Consider the following 16,554-nt stretch of genomic DNA (forward strand, 5'->3'; position numbering starts at 1 on the left):
TTTCCTTCAAACATAACGATGGTCGTTATGGCCAAACAGTTCTATTTTTGTTTCATCAGACCAGAGTACATTTCTCCAAAAAGTTTGATCTTTGTCCCCATGTGCATTTGCAAACCGTAGTCTGGCTTTTTTTTATGGTAATCTCGGAGCAGTGGCTTCTTCCTTGCTGAGCGGCCTTTCAGGTTATGTCGATATAGGACTCGTTTTACTGTGGACATAGATACTTTTGTACCTGTTTCCTCCAGCATCTTCACAAGGCCCTTTGCTGTTGTTCTGGGATTGATTTGCACTTTTCGCACCAAAGTACGTTAATCTCTAGGAGACAGAACGCGTCTCCTTCCTGAGTGGTATGACGGCTGCGTGGTCCCATGGTGTTTGTACGTGGGTGCTATTGTTTGTACAGATGAACGCGGTACCTTCAGGCATTTGGAAATTGCTCCCAAGGATGAACCAGACTTGTGGAGGTCTACAATTGTTTTTCTGAGGTCTTGGCTGATTTCTTTAGATTTTCCCTTGATATCAAGAAAAGAGGCACTGAGTTTGAAAGTAGGCCTTGAAATACATCCACAGGTACACCTCCAATTGACTCAAATGATGTCAATTAGCCTATCAGAAGCTTCTAAAGCCATGACATCATTTTCTGGAATATTCCAAGCTGTTTAAAGCACAGTCAACTTAGTGTACGTAAACTTCTGACCCACTGGGATTGTGGTACAGTGAATTATAAGTGAAGTAATCTGTCTGTAAACAATTGTTGGAAAATTACTTGTGTCATGCACAAAGTAGATATCCTAACCGACTTGCCATTACTATAGTTTGATAACAAGAAATTTGTGGAGTGTTTGAAAAATGAGTTTTAATGACTCCAACCTAAGTGTATGCAAACTTCCGACTTCAACTGTAAGTATTCAGATCCTTTACTCAGTACTTTATTGAAGCACCTTTGGCAGCGATTACAGCCTCGAGTCTTCTTGGGGATGACAATACAAGCTTGGCACACCTGTATTTGGGGAGTTTCTCCCATTCTTCTCTGCAGATCCTCTCAAGGTCTGTCAGGTTGGATGGGGAGCGTTGCTGCACAGCTATTTTTAGGTCTCTGTGGAGATGTTTGATTGTGCTCAATTCCAGGCTCTGACTGGGCCACTCAAGGACATTCAAAGACTTGTCCCGCAGCCACTCCGGTGTTGTTTTGGCTGTGTGTTTATGTTCATTGTCCTGTCGGAAGGTGAACCTTTTCCCCAGTCTGAGGTCCTGAGCTCTCTGAAGCAAGTTTTCATCAAGGATCTCTCTGTACTTTGCACCGTTTATCTCTCCCTCCATCCTGACTAGTCTCCCAGTCCTTGTGACGGAAAAAGATCCCCACAGCATGATGCTGCCACCACCATGTGTCACCATAGGGATGGTGCCAGGTTTCCTCCAGATGTGATGCTTTGCATTCAAGCCAAAGAGTTCAATCTTGGTTTCATCACACCAGAGAATCTTGTTTAACTCTGGAGCTCTGTCAGAGTGACCATAAGGTTATTGGTCACCTCTCCCCCGATTGCTCCGTTTGACCGGGCGGCCAGCTCTAGGAAGAGTCTTGGTGGTTCCAAACTTCTTCCATTTAAGAATGATGGAGGCCACTGTGTTCTTGGGGACCTTCAATGCTACAGACATTTTTGGTACCCTTCCCCAGATCTGTGCCTTGACACAATCCTGTCTAGGAGCTCTACGGACAATTCCCTCTACCTCATGACTTTGTTTTTACTCTGACATGCACTGTCAACTGTGTGACCTTATCTAGACAGGTGTGTGCCTTTCCAAATCATGTCCAATCAATTGAGTTTATCGCAGGTGGACTCCAATCAAGTTGTAGAAACATCTCAAGGATGATCAATGGAAACAGGATTCACCTGAGCTCAATTATCGAGTCTCATAGCAAAGGGCCTGAATACTTATGTAAGGTTTTTGCTTTTTCATTATGGGGTATTGTGTGTAGATTGAAGAGGGAAAAAAACGAATGTAATCAATTTTAGAATTAGGCTGTAAAGTAAAAAATGTGGAACATATCAAAGGGTCTGAATACTTTCCGAATGCACCGTAGATGTTTTTTTCATTAATTTGGCTTTTTTTTCTTCTTGAACCAGTATGTTCAATCTGCTACAAATTGATGGACAATATGGACACAGATATAATAAATGAATACTATATATGAATACATACAAGTTATTCAATTTTCATTTACCAAATTTACGATAGATTGTCATACATTTTCTGTTAATTACCAAAATTACTGAATTACTGTTAAATTACCAGTAGTTTTGCAACCCTAGTCATATGGCCATTTCAAGGTAATCTTTCATCTCCCTCTTTATGCTTTATGCCATGGCCTTTTTTACCTTTACCTCCCTTATCTCACATAATTTGCTCACATTGTATATAGTCTTATTTTTTTTCTACTGCATCATTGATTGTATGTTGTTTTACTCCATGTGTAACTCTGTGTTTTTGTATGTTGTCGAACTGCTTTGCTTTATCTTGGCCAGGTCGCAATTGTAAATGAGAACTTGTTCTCAACTTGCCTACCTGGTTAAATAAAGGTGAAATAAAACAAATTAAATAAAAAATGCTGCCCCATCATCCTAACTGTGTGTGTGTGTGTGTGTGTGTGTGTCCATGCACATGTGTTTGTGTGCGTGTGTAGAACTGAGACCTGGTAGGTAGTGTGTCAGAAGAGCTGTTTATATCTGGATTGTCTTGTGGGATTCCCCAGTAGAGCTGAGATAGGCCTAGAGACAACATGTCCTGTTATTTCTACACTGTAAAAATAGAACATCTCAGAACACCATGATTATTTATTGAAACCATGAAAAGTAGTGTGAATAAGCTCAGATCTGGTCTTGGAGGGTGTTTGAATGTAAATCCAACGTAAGTGTTTCAATACACAGAACGTGATTTAAAACAGAAATGAAGTACTCTGAAACACCCAAAGTGGTTCTTCAACCTAAATATTGGTGTTTTTAAGAAAGTGTTGTGAAAACACTTTTTGGGGTTTCAGTGCATGGAAAAGTCAGCATTAAAGCACCAAAACTGGTTTTCTCATACAATCAATGGTTTAGAAATACAAATGGTTTATATAGTAAATGTTATTTGATGATAAGGGCCTATGGAGAATATTTATTGTGGAATTCCACCTTTATTTTTTCTCTGCTTTGTTTAGACAGATTGGAAAAGGGAGGTGCAATAAGATTTACATTTACGTCATTTAGCAGACGCTAAAGATGGTGCACTTATATTGGATTTTTACCCACTTAACCACACAGCCATGCAGTAAGACATTATTCTGGGGTGAATTGAAATGGACTCAAAACAACAACCAACATATAGGCCTACTTCATTTAAAAAGGAGGTTAGGGGTAACGCACCCGGTTTAGACATGTCACCCCTTTCCCCACTGAAGAACGGGGTTCAGTTTCCTGCTCCAATCTCACAATCTGTTTCTCCCACAAGTCTGTGTCCTCTCTGTCATTTCAGAACTATCAAAATACCCCCCAAAAATGTTTTTATTTTTTTATTATGCAAGTTGTTTCAATGATATGCTAATTTCATTTGACCAAAATACTGAAAGAATAAATCCAACTTTAATATGTTGCTGAAAATGTAAGTATCTCTCATGAGGACAACCATAGACAGAGAAAATTGAGTGAACTCATTGGAAATCTTGCATTTCCTATCTTGCCACGTGACTGTTTTTAGAGGATTGTGGGTAATTCATATTTTTTTGACTTTATGATTCTTTCACACAATGTTGTATGCATGTTTGAAGAAAGAAAAGTATATTTCTATATTAGAATGAAGTATTAAGCTTGTTGTTCCATGAGGTGTAATGGATCATGATGAACAGCTATTAGAACCGTGACACAAATTGACGTTCAGCACCCATTCCCACATTCTTGATTGTCAATGGAAAAGTTAAAGGTAAAATCCTCAAGTTTTGCAGTTCAACTGCTAATAAATGTTAATGGTTTGAACACTGTGCTTGACAAATGCCTGAAAAAAATGACAAACGAACAAACACATAAACCATTGTTAAACAGTAAGACACCAGATAAAAGGATCTAATTTTGTACTAGACAGGATTCAAAACATAATGTTTTCAATCTTTTTTGTTAGTGCTCCCAGTCCCTGGCAAGGTGTTGCACAACATTTGACTAAGTGGTGTTACAACACACGTCATGTTTCAGAACATCTCTGGATGACGTGTTTCAATACTCTAGCAAAGTCAAGGTTTTGTCTCTTTCATGTTGGTGGCAGCTCAGTTGCCACTTGTTTTGGTCTTACTAAAAACATAATTTCAACAGTGTACAGTTTAAGTCGGAAGTTTACATACACTTAGGTTGGAGTCATTAAAACTCGTTTTTCAACCACTCCACAAATTTCTTGTTAATTAACTATAGTTTTGGCAAGTCGGTTAGGACATCTACTTCGTGCATGACACAAGTAATTTTCCAACAATTGTTTACAGACAGATTATTTCACATAGAATTCACAGTATCACAATTCCAGTGCGTCAGAAGTTCACATACACTAAGTTGACTGTGCCTTTAAACAGCTTGGAAAATTCCAGAAAAAGATGTCATGGCTTTAGAAGCTTCTGATAGGCTAATTGACATAATTTTTGTCAATTGGAGGTGTACCTGGTGATGTATTTCAAGGCCTACCTTCAAACTCAGTGCCTCTTTGCTTGACATGGGAAAATCAAAAGAAATCAGCCAAGACCTCAGAAAAACAATTGTAGACCTCCACAAGTCTGGTTCATCCTTGGGAGCAATTTCCAAACGCCTGAAGGTACCACGTTCATCTGTACAAACAAACGTACGCAAGTATAAACACCATGGGACCACGTAGCCGTCATACCGCTCAGGAAGGAGACGCGTTTTGTCTCCTAGATATGAACAACAGCAGAGGACCTTGTGAAGATGCTGGAGGAAACAGGTACAAAAGTATCTATATCCACAGTAAAACGAGTCCTATATCGACATAACCTGAAAGGCCGCTCAGCAAGGAAGAAGCCACTGCTCCAAAACCGGCATAAAAAAGCCAGACTACGGTTTGCAACTGCACATTGGGACAAAGATTGTACTTTTTGGAGAAATGTCCACTGGTCTGATGAAACAAAAATAGAACAGTTTGGCCATAATGACCATCATTATGTTTGGAGGAAAAGGGGGAAGCTTGCAAGCCGAAGAACACCATCTCAACTGTGAAGCACGGGGGTGGCAGCATCATGTTGTAGGGGTGCTTTGCTGCAGGAGGGACTGGTGCATTTCACAAAATAGATGGCATCATGAGGGTGGAAAATTAGGTGGATGTATTAAAGCAACATCGCAAGACATCAGTCAGGAAGTTAAAGCTTGGTCGCAAATGGGTCTTCCAAATGGACAATGACCCCAAGCATACTTCCAAAGTTGTGTCAAAATGGCTTAAGGACAACAAAGTCAAGGTATTGGTATGGCCATCACAAAGCCCTGACCTCATCCTATAGAACATTTTTGGGCAGAACTGAAAAAGCATGTGCGAGCAAGGAGGCCTACAAACCTGACTCAGTTACACCAGCTCTGTCAGCAGGAACGGGCCAAAATTCACCCAAAAGTATTGTGGGAAGCTTGTGGAAGGCTACCCGAAACATTTGACCCAAGTTAAAATTTTTAAAGGCAATGCTACCAAATACTAATTGAGTGTGTAAACTTCTGATCCACAGGGAATGTGATGAAAGAAATAAAAGCTGAAATAAATCATTCTCTCTACTATTATTCTGACATTTCATATTCTTAAAATAAAGTGGTGATCCTAACTGACCTAAGACAGGGCATTTTTACTAGAATTAAATGTCAGGAATTGTGAAAAACTGAGTTTAAATGTATTTGGCTAAGGTGTATGTAAACTTCCCACTTCACCTGTATATACTCCATATCTTTCTCTCTCTCTCTTTCTAACCTTCTTTCCATCACACATACATACCACGTCAGTTTAGTGTGTGTGTGTGTGTGTGTGGAGAGAGAGGCCCTGATAAATGTGGAATCAGAAAGATCAAAGCCTGCAGAAGCAGAGAGGAGTGAGGAGAGATCAGTCTTGCGCGCGCGCATGTGTGTGCTCAGTATTCTGATTCATCTCTTTGGGATGCTGTGTGAAGTTTGGTGGTTGGGTCCTTCTGCGCCCTTAGATATAAATCTGTGTGTGTAAATCTGTGTGTGTCTGTGCATGGGTGTGTGTATGGATGTCCATGCACAACTGTGTTTGGATAGAAGCTGGGTAAGACGCTTCTGGAATCATACAGAAAAACCTCTGAGTTTGTGTCCATGCACAAGTGTGTTCCGCGTGCGTGCGTGTGTGTGTATTGACAATCCCCTGGCACACAGACGGATGATGAGAATAAGGGTGTGTGTGTGTGTGTGTGTTGACAAACCCCTGGCACACAGACAGATGATGAGAATAAGGGTGTGTGTGCGTGTGTGCGTGTGTGTGTGTGTGTGTGTGTGTGTGTGTTGACAAACCCCTGGCACACAGATGGATGATGAGAATAAGGATGTGTGTGTGTGTGTGACTGTTTGACAATATAAAGTGCCTTCAGAAAGTGCTTTAATAAATAAACGCAACATAATACAAAACAAGAAACACGAACAATGCAGACATGAAAATGAAACAGAAACAATAACGCTTGGGGAAGGAAGCAAAGGGGGAAGGTGGAAGTGATGGAGTCCAGCTGAGTCTGATGATGTGCAGGTGTGCGTAACAATGGTGACAGGTGTGCGCCATAATGAGCACCCTGGTGACCTAGAGGCCGGAGAGGGAGCACACGTGACACTGTTTCCATTGATCATCCTTGTGATGTTTCTACAAGTTCATTGGGGTCCACCTGTGGTAAATTCAATTGATTGGACATGATTTGGAAAGGCACAAACCTGTCTATATAAGGTCCTACAGCTGACAGTGCATGTCAGAGCATAAACCAAGCCATGAAGTCGAAGGAATTGTCCGTAGAGCTCCGAGACAGGATTTTATCGAGGCACAGATCTGGGGAATGGTGACAAAAAATGTCTACAGTATTGAAGGTCCCCAAGTTACACAGTGGCCTCCATCATTCTTAAATGGTAGAAGTTTGGAACCACCAAGACTCTTCCTAGAGCTGGCCGCCTGGCCAAACTGAACAATCAGGGGAGAAGGGCCTTGGTCAGGGAGGTGACCAAGAACCTGATGGTCACTCTGAGAGAGCTATAGGGTTCCTCTGTGGAGATGGGAGAACCTTCCAGAAGGACAACCATCTCTGCAGCACTCCACCAATCAGGCCTTTATGGTAGTGTCCATATGGAAGCCACTCTTCAGTAAAAGGCACATGACAGCCCGCCTTGAGTTTGCCAAAAAGCACCTAAAAACTTTCAGACCATGAGAAACAAGATGCTCTGAAGAATCCAAGATTGAACTCTTTGGCCTGAATGCCAAGCGTCACTTCTGGAGGAAACCTGGCACCATCCCAATGGTGAAGAATGGTGGTGGCAGCATCATGCTGTGGGGATGTTTTTCAGCGGCAGGGACTTCGGGACAAGTCTCTGAATATCCTTGAGTGGCCCAGCCAGAGCTCGTACTTGAACCCAATTGAACATCTCTGGAGAGACCTGAAAATTGCTGTGCAGCAACGTTCCCCATCCAACATGACAGAGCTTGAGAGGATGTGCAGAGAAGAATGGGAGAAACTCCCCAAATACAGGTGTGCCAAGCTTGTAGCTTCATACCCAGGAAGACTCAAGGCTGTAATCGCTGCCAAAGGTGCTTCAACAAAGTACTGAGTAAAGGGTCTGAATACTTACGTAAATGTGATATTTCAGTTTAAATTTTTTATAAATTATAAACAATGTCTAACATCCTGTTTTTGCTTTGTCATTATGGGGTATTGTGTGTAACAATTTAATCAATTTTAGAATAAGGCTGTAATGTAACAAAATGTGTAAAAAGTCAATGGGTCTGAATACTTTCCGAAAGTACTGTGTGTGTAAGGTGGTGTGTGTACCCTAGGGTAGAGATGGTGTGTGTGTGTACCCTAGGGTAGAGGTGGTGTGTGTGTGTACCCTAGGGTAGAGATGGTGTGTGTGTGTACCCTAGGGTAGAGAGGTCTAGCCTTCAATAAGAACCCTGATGCCTCCAGTCTGACAACTCAGATTGAGCTCTAATTTGTGTTGATGTCTTTCTCTCTCTCTATCTCTCTCTCTCTCTCTCTCTCTCTCTCTCTGTCTCTCTCTCTGTCTCTCTCTCTGTCTCTCTCTCTGTCTCTCTCTCTCTCTCTCTCTCTGGCAGGGACAATATTTAAACAACTGTAGCTATACATCTTAGCAGTATCTGTGTGGCTTGGAGTGATTTATACAGGTATTTATTCTAAATACAAATCATTTCTAGATACATCATTTGGTCCCAGATCTGTTTGTGATCTTGCTGTCAAGCCAAACATTGTTTATTTCCAGTGTGATATTTAAAACTCTTTCAACTTTCATATAAAATATCAGTCACACAACTATATACTTGTGTATATATATGTTTATTACATCTTTTTCAATTATTGTATTTTCAATGTGAAACATTTGACACATAGTTGCAGAATGAATGTGAACTTACCTCGTCGAATAGTTGAGTCATGGAGTTATTGAATCCTTCAGCTGTTGGAGGCTGTTTATGTTGCCAGTTATTGAATCCTTCAGCTGTTGGAGGCTGTTTTTGTTGCCAGTTATTGAATCCTTCAGCTGTTGGAGGCTGTTTATGTTGCCAGTTATTGAATCCTTCAGCTGTTGGAGGCTGTTTATGTTGCCAGTTATTGAATCCTTCAGCTGTTGGAGGCTGTTTATGTTGCCAGTTATTGAATCCTTCAGCTGTTGAAGGCTGTTTATGTTGCCAGTTATTGAATCCTTCAGCTGTTGAAGGCTGTTTTTGTTGCCAGTTATTGAATTCTTCAGCTGTTGAAGGCTGTTTATGTTGCCAGTTATTTAATCCTTCAGCTGTTGGAGGCTGTTTTTGTTGCCAGTTATTGAATCCTTCAGCTGTTGAAGGCTGTTTTTGTTGCCAGTTATTGAATTCTTCAGCTGTTGAAGGCTGTTTATGTTGCCAGTTATTGAATTCTTCAGCTGTTGAAGGCTGTTTTTGTTGCCAGTTATTGAATCCTTCAGCTGTTGAAGGCTGTTTTTGTTGCCAGCCTAAAACCCAGCAGACAATGTAGCTGTAGCTTAAACCACACAGAAATCTACATTGTATGCTAGGTCCAGGACCAAGCAAAGATGTTTCATCAGCTGTCACACACACACACACACAAACACACCCGCACCCACTCACGCACTCACGCACCCACACATACACACAGAGTTATCATAGAATGTGGCATTTCATCTGTTCTCTATTGAGTGATTTCTACAGGCATCACATCCTAAACAATGCTCTCCTCTCTTAAAGGCTCTATTCTATTGTGCCTGACATGTTTTTCTCTGCTCTCGTCAATCTCTTTTCTATGGGCCGCCAGTCAGCATCTTTTAGAAAACAGCACAATTCATTAAAGAATACCAAGAACCCTTTGAATGGCTCACCGCCAAGGACGCTACAGCGGGAGAAGAGATTTGACAGGAGAGGAGAGAAAAAGAAGAGATTTAAAAGAAAAGAGACAGAAAGAAAAGAATCTGAAATAAAGCCCTGAAATAAAGCCCCGACAGACACAGAGAGATTCATAGGATGTAACCCCCCCATATGATAACATACTAGCCAATCAGAGAGGAATGAAATGTGCAATTAACCACTAGGCAGGAAGTAGGAGGCGTGTCTTCAGAGACCCAGTAGCCAGATGTAGCTGCTGATCATTATACAGGATCTACACTGCCTACTGAGCAACTGACCAACACGCAAATACAGAGTAAATGAATGGAGGAGAGGGATGGGGAGATCGAGGGACTGGGTCACAGATATAGAGGATCCACGTAGATGACTTTACTGCTTGAAAGAATCTTCAGAATCTTCATCATGATCATCAGGATCCATTCTGGTTAGAGAGAGAGGGAGACACAGATAAAGAGAGAGAGATGGTCGTTATTGGGTAAGGAATCATAAGGTAACATTTACTGCAGCTAGTAAGAGAGATGAGATGAGGAAGGGGAGTAGGATGGGAGAAGTAGGAGAAGAAACAAGGGGAGAGGATGGGGTGAGGAGAGCGGAGGGAGAGGAGAAGAGTGAGGAGGGAGAGGGAGGAGAGGAAACAAGGGGAGAGGAAGGGGTGAGGAGAGGAGAGGGGAAGGGAAGGAAGAGGAGAAGGGTGAGGAGGGAGAGGAAACAAGGGGAGAGGAAGGGGTGAGGAGAAGGGAAGGAAGAGGAGGAGGGAGAGGGAGAGGGAGGAGAGGAAACAAGGGGAGAGGAAGGGGTGAGGAGAAGGGAAGGAAGAGGAGGAGGGTGAGGAGGGAGAGGAAACAAGGGGAGAGGATGGGGTGAGGAGAAGGGAAGGAAGAGGAGGAGGGAGAGGGAGAAAAAGAACAGACATAGAGAGGAGAGGATGGGCTGAGGGGAGAGGGGAAGCATAGCCTATGGGAATTATCTTTGTATGGCCATCTCTAAGCGTGGCATTATCAGTTGCAGATTCCTGTCATTCCTTCCCATTAGGCCCGGGGCAACTGGAGGCAGCAGCCCACAATGGCTCCGATGCAACACTCATGGGGCTTGCATTCTCTCTCTCAGGGAGAAGTTTCCTCTAGGCACTTTGTTCCAGGCACTGATCAGCTTAACCTCTCCAAATCCTTACCTGAACCATTAGATAATCACTCCACCACTGATCTAGGATCAGCTTACCCTCCCTGAATCCCATTAAAAAGTCATATAGGGACAAATGTGTTATCATGGCAGTTATCTACTGTATACCTCCTTCAGAGAACACGTTACCCCTTAATGAGCGGAGAGAGGGAAGACAGAACATGGGAATGGAGTGATAGAGAGAGAAGAGGAGGGATAAATAGAGAGGCAGATGAAAAGAATGAGAGGAGGGATGGAGGGATTGAGGAATGGAGGGACGGAGGAATAGAGGGACGGAGGAATGGAGGAACGGAGGAATAGAGGAACGGAGGGACGGTGGAATGGAGGGATTGAGGAATGGAGGGACGGTGGAATGGAGGGACGGAGGAATGGAGGGACGGAGGAATAGAGGAACGGAGGAATAGAGGAACGGAGGGACGGTGGAATGGAGGGATGGAGGGATGGAGGAATGGAGGGATGGATGAATGCACACTGAGCGAAAAGAGGGAGGAAAGAAGGGAACAGAGGGGCCGAATGGTTAGATGGAGGGTAGGGTGTAGCATGCTGGGCTTTCCCTCTTGTCACGTGTCCAGTTGGGCCTCTGCATAGCTGAAGCCTCATGACCATGCTGATCAAACATAGCAGCCTAGTACTCTACTCAACCAGCTGATGCTCACTTGACTCCAATTTCTCCTTATTAAGGGAAAGTCTCCATCTCTCTCTCTTGTTTTACTCTCTTGGATTCTAGCATTCTGTCTGATGAGCTTCAGCGCTATGGCCTTCTCTCCTTCTCCCTCTCTTTCTGTCTCTCTTTTTCTCCCTCTCGCTGCGTCTCTCTCTCTCCCTCTCTTTCTCAATTCAATTCAAGGGGCTTTATTGGCATGGAAAACATATCTTAACATTGCCAATGCAAGTGAAGTAGATAATATACAAAAGTGAAATAAACAATAAAAATGAACAGTAAACATTACACTCACAGAAGTTCCCAAAAAATAAAGACATTTCAAATGTCATATTATATATACACAGTGTTGTAACGATGTGCAAATGGTTAAAGTACAAAAGGGAAAATAAATAAACATAGATATGGGTTGTATTTACAATGGTGTTTGTTCTTCACTGGTTGCCCTTTTCTTGTGGCAACAGGTCACAAATCTTGCTGTTGTGGTATTTCACCCAGTAGATATGAGAGTTTATCAAAATCAGGGTTGTTTTGTAAATCTTTGTGGGTGTGTGTAATCTGAGGGAAATATGTGTCTCTAATATGGTCATACATTTGGCAGGAGGTTAGGAAGTGCAGCTCAGTTTCCAACTCATTTTGTGGACAGTGTACACATAGCCTGTCCTCTCTTGAGAGCCAGGTCTGCCTACGGTGACCTTTCTCAATAGCAAGGCTATGCTCACTGAGTCTGTACATTGTCAAAGCTTTTTTTTTTCTCTCTTTCTCTCTCTCTCTCTCTCTCTCTCTCTCTCTCTCTTTCTCCTCCCAGTGTTTTGGGATTGTGTGGTCCCGGAGTGTTATGGCTGGCTTTGAGTGTTGCCATGGTGATGACGTCCTATGGTGTTTCGTGCATTTGAGTCCCATGACAAGACTGACGTAGGAGTAGCAGTGTTGAGTGAGAAAGAGAGAGGCATTGATTGTGTCATATAGTCAATGACATTGGCAAAACTTCTGTCTTTCATCTAGTCAATGACATTGGCAAAACTTCTCAGTATTTTATCTATTTAATGACACTTATCGCTTATGCACATGCTCATCAGTTGTGATGATATTGTCACTTCTGTCCTTTCTAGCGTGGCCATCTAGAAACTACTGGGCAGTGCTGTGTGTGGTACGGTGGCAGGGATGGGCGGAGGGCGTGGTGATGGAGCATGGCCTGGGGATGTGGCGAGGAATGCACTTCCTGGATCCGCATGAATGAACTGAGAGGGACCCGGGACATTGCACACAGAGAGGGGGGCGGGGTTATAAAGAGAGAGATGGAGGATTGAGAGAGAGAGAGAGAGAGAGAGAGAGAGAGAGAGAGAGGAGAGAGAGGAGAGAGAGAGAGAGAGAGAGAGAGAGAGAGAGAGAGAGAGAGAGAGAGAGAGAGAGAGAGAGAGAGAGAGGAGAGAGAGAGGAGGGGACAGCACTTCAGAACTAGGGTTGTCAATCAATCTATCAATCCATGAATTACCCAAGCAAACTATAAAGCACTATAGAGCTACATGGTCAGTGGTAAGCTGATATGTTCCACTCTCCCTCTCTCTCTGATCTGCTTCTTTCCATCCATTGATGATGCTTTGTTTTTTTGTTTGTTTGTGAGTGCGTGCGTGTGTGATTCTGCCAGTATGGCTGATCAGAAAGGGTCAAGTGTGTGTAAAGAGATCGATTACTTCCAGTGAAACCCAGAAGACTATGGCTGAGAGGGACACAAGTCTTATTGACCAGAACAAGGTCAATGGAAGCACAGTCACACCATACAGACAGATCCTTTCCTGTTCACACAGACCTACACTAGTCCAGGTTCCAGTGACCAAAGCAAAAAAACAGCAGATTTTTAGATGCAGTAGGTTAGCAAATCTACAACACTTTAAGAATCCTGAAAGCTAGCAAGCATCCAAACACAACGTGATCCTACAGTAGGCAAAAAAAGGTTTATATAGAACACGGTATAAATTTAACAGTTTTGCTTCCGTCCCTCTCCTCTCCCCTACGTACCCAGGCTCGAACCAGGGACACTCTGCACACATCAACAACTGACACCCTCGAAGCATCGTTACCCATCGCTCCACAAAAGTCACGGCTCTTGCAGAGCAAGGGGAACAACTACTTCAAGGTCTCAGAGCGATTGAAACGATATTAGCGCGCACCCCGCTAACTAGCTAGCCATTTCACACCGGTTACATAAACATAGTGAAGAATGACAAAGAAGGGGTGAAAGATGTGTAAGTGGATGAGGGTGAGTTGGGAGGACAGTGTGTGTGTGTAGGATGTGTGAGTTGGGAGGACAGTGTGTGTGTGAGGGTGAGAGTGAGTTGGGAGGACAGTAGGTGTATGTAGGATGTGTGTGTGTGTAGGATGTGTGAGTTGGGAGGACAGTGTGTGTGTGTAGGATGTGTGAGTTGGGAGGACAGTGTGTGTGTGTAGGATGTGTGAGTTGGGAGGACAGTGTGTGTGTGTAGGATGTGTGTGTGTGTAGGATGTGTGAGTTGGGAGGACAGTGTGTGTGTGTAGGATGTGTGAGTTGGGAGGACAGTGTGTGTGTGAGGGTGAGAGTGAGTTGGGAGGACAGTAGGTGTATGTAGGATGTGTGTGTGTGTAGGATGTGTGAGTTGGGAGGACAGTGTGTGTGTGTAGGATGTGTGAGTTGGGAGGACAGTGTGTGTGTGTAGGATGTGTGAGTTGGGAGGACAGTGTGTGTGTGTAGGATGTGTGTGTGTGTAGGATGTGTGAGTTGGGAGGACAGTGTGTGTGTGTAGGATGTGTGAGTTGGGAGGACAGTGTGTGTGCGTAGGATGTGTGTGTGTGTAGGATGTGTGAGTTGGGACGACAGGCCCCAGAATCTTAATTTCTATGGTTTACTCTTTTCATCCATAGTTGAGAGACATAGGTTGCTTTTCCACTAAATGAAATTCCAACCAGAGATCCATAAACAACCCCTTAGTCTACAGCACCTCACTCTCTGGTCCTCTTTCAGCACTAACTACCATGTCATTCTTTCATAGCATCGGCCAATCAGATACTAGTTCTCAGCTTCAACGTGTCCAGAGAGAGAGGGAAGCCAGCTCCAATTAGCCATTTCCTGGTCTATGGAGACATGGAGGTCATGGAACATCAAAGGTCCCTGCCATCCCTTTTCCCACAACCTTCCCAATCCCAGAGTATTCCCATTGTTTTAGATCTCTCTCTCTCTCTCTCTCTCTCTCTCTCTCTCTCTCTCTCTCTCTCTCTCTCTCTCTCTCTCCTCTCTCTCTCTCTCCTCTCTCTCTCTCTCTCTCTCTCTCTCTCTCTCTCTCACACACACACACACACACACACACACACACACTTCCCTACTGATGGTTTTTGTGTGTTTTTTTTAACAGGGGAGACCGAACACAGTCCAGAAATTATGCAATCGAGATTTCCACATTTAGGAACTTTGGAGGGGTCAGTACAGCCGGAGTGCAATAGCTGAGCCTCGCCCTGGGTGAACCGCCTTCTTGATCACGGTATATCCCTTGCCAGGTAAGTAGGATCCTACTGCTGTAGTGATTGTTATCCATAGAGGGTGTGTTGGTGTAAAACCTGTTGAAAAAAATGAACGACGTAAAGCCACGCCTTCAGGCACCTTTCAGAAGGTGAACTCTCTATCAGTGACAGACACACATTCTACCTTCCTTAAACTTTCAGCAGACTTCATTCTAACCTGAATAGCTGACTGACTGGCCATACATACATTTCCAGCCAATTGATGAGAGTTCCCATAGTAGCAATATCAGCCAGGAAAAGTGTTCAGGCTCTTGTGATTGTGGTCAATGGTGGGTGAAGATGGTTCCACTATAACACCAACTGATTACCGAGTCCCATCTGAATAACTTACTATGTACCTGGGGGAGTCCTAGCCACCTGATTAAAAACATGGATCTCAGGCCTCGCTCATTCATCCTGCTTTCCATGACATGCTTCCGCTTTCACGTCTCTTCCCGGCTCTCTGTCTCACTGAAATTCAACGCACTCTCAGAGAGGGACCAGGTAAGGGAAGCTATGGCCATATATGGGCACAGGGACACACAGTGCCAGATGGGTGTGTGGAGAACCGTTGAAACCTATCGTACCTGAGTACACAAACACACCTTTAAGAAGGCTCCTCCCATCCAACACACACACAAGTGTGGTACATCAAACCATATGGAGCGAGCAGCCCTTGTGACCTCTAAGTTATCCAGTTTTGCCTGAACTCAACAATAGACTGACTATTGTTGTCTAAACAAAACCAAGTCAGGTCATGCCAAAAGGAACAATAGAGAGTGAAAAAGAGAGTTCTACATGGAACCCAAAAGGGTTCTACCGGAACCCAAAAAGGTTCAAACTGGAATCAAAAAGGGTTCTCCTATGGAGACACCAGAAGAAGAGTGTAGTGAGAAGAGCCTCACATAGTGACATCATCAAAGATAACGCCAACACACTCACTGCACAGTGAACTGATGACCAATATCAAATGATTAAATCCTACCTGTACCAGCAAAACACTTTGTCATGGCAAAATGTCCATCTGTGAGACCTTGCCAAGTAGGACAGGGGTAAGAGTATGTAGGTATAGAGATCAGACAGAGAGCAGATTCCAACATTATCTCCCCCTGAGAATCTAATCTTAACCATCAAGATACCGGCTACGCATCATACCGACAATATCAGGACTATCACACACACGATAAGCACACCTACACACACACACACACACCGGACACGCAGGCACGATAAGCACACCTACACACACGCACACACACACCGGACACGCAGGCACGATAAGCACACCTACACACACACACACACACACACACACACACACACACACACACACACACACACACACACACACACACACACACACACACACACACACACACACACTTGACCTCAGTAAACAACCCAATAAAGTATTGTGTGAGCTGTTGGCTGTTGGCTAGACAGTTGGACTGGGGGAGAGAGAGAACCAGACAGTTGGACTGGGGGAGAGAGAGAACCAGACAGGTGGACTGGGGGAGAGAGAGAACCAGACAGTTGGACTGGGGGAGAGAGAGAACCAG

The 16,554-nt window shown here is 43.7% G+C and overlaps 1 pseudogene; it reads right to left on the reverse strand.

Annotated features, from left to right (window-relative positions):
* Window positions 1–14,845: 14,845 nt before the first annotated feature.
* Window positions 14,846–15,000, reverse strand: LOC115161727 (uncharacterized; annotated as a pseudogene).
* Between the last annotated feature and the right edge of the window lie 1,554 nt (window positions 15,001–16,554).

The sequence above is a fragment of the Salmo trutta genome, chromosome 24, assembly GCF_901001165.1.
Source record: "Salmo trutta chromosome 24, fSalTru1.1, whole genome shotgun sequence".
Taxonomy (NCBI): Eukaryota; Metazoa; Chordata; class Actinopteri; order Salmoniformes; family Salmonidae; genus Salmo; species Salmo trutta.